The sequence below is a fragment of the Sinocyclocheilus grahami genome, unplaced genomic scaffold, assembly GCF_001515645.1.
Source record: "Sinocyclocheilus grahami isolate Dianchi unplaced genomic scaffold, SAMN03320097.WGS_v1.1 scaffold372.1, whole genome shotgun sequence".
In the NCBI taxonomy this organism is placed as follows: Eukaryota; Metazoa; Chordata; class Actinopteri; order Cypriniformes; family Cyprinidae; genus Sinocyclocheilus; species Sinocyclocheilus grahami.
The window spans coordinates 800,229-800,964 of record NW_015505551.1 but is presented as its reverse complement, the minus strand read 5'-3'; the positions used below and the strand labels follow the sequence as shown (position 1 = coordinate 800,964).

Genomic DNA, 736 nt, shown 5'->3' with positions numbered 1-736 from the left:
GTCGCTTTGGATAAAAGTGTCTGCTAAATGCATTAATTATTATTATTATAAGTTCCCAAATCTATGTATCAGCATATGAGAATGTATTGTGCATGTTATTTTTTGACAGACAGTGATGTTGTGATATGATCGGTGAATGATGTGGATTTAAAAACAGATGGATTTTAGGGTAACAATTATTTATTGTTTTAGCTGCAAGTATTCAGTGAAGTGATTGATGTTCATGAGTGTATTATGTTGATGTTTTTAGTACTAATATTCCAACCGACAGCCAGCCAAAGTTTTTGACAGACGCGTCAGTAATTATAAAATGTGCAGGATAATTCTATTTTTTTTTGTGTAGTTAGGGAATGAAGTTTTTTTTGCATGGCTTAAATAATTACATGTTACTCAGAGGCTGACATGTTACATTCATCTGTCAAATTTGTTGACTTTTGAAAAGCAAGTCTTTTTTTCCCCGTCCAATTTTGATGTACAAAGTTGCTGTTGTTTTTGTCTCCTGTAACAAAATCTTTTATTTAAACCCATGAAAACACAGATATTTTTGTAAGTTATGAAAAATCACTTTTTAAAACGGTTGTTTCATTATTACACCTGTTGGAAACTCAGAAGCGAAGACTCTTGGGTATCGTCAGCAGGACTCCAATTGAGAACGTGGCAGTGAAACATTATAATTTATATACACATTTAGGGGGCAGTACTTAGAAATGGAGACAAAGCAACTATATATATATAT

The 736-nt window shown here is 32.2% G+C and overlaps 1 protein-coding gene across 1 annotated transcript in view; it reads right to left on the bottom strand.

The window, feature by feature from the left end:
- Window positions 1–736, bottom strand: part of LOC107549423 (ATP-binding cassette sub-family B member 6, mitochondrial-like) — a 14,787-nt gene that overhangs the window by 9,817 nt on the left and 4,234 nt on the right. The gene's annotated exons all lie outside the window — the stretch shown is intronic.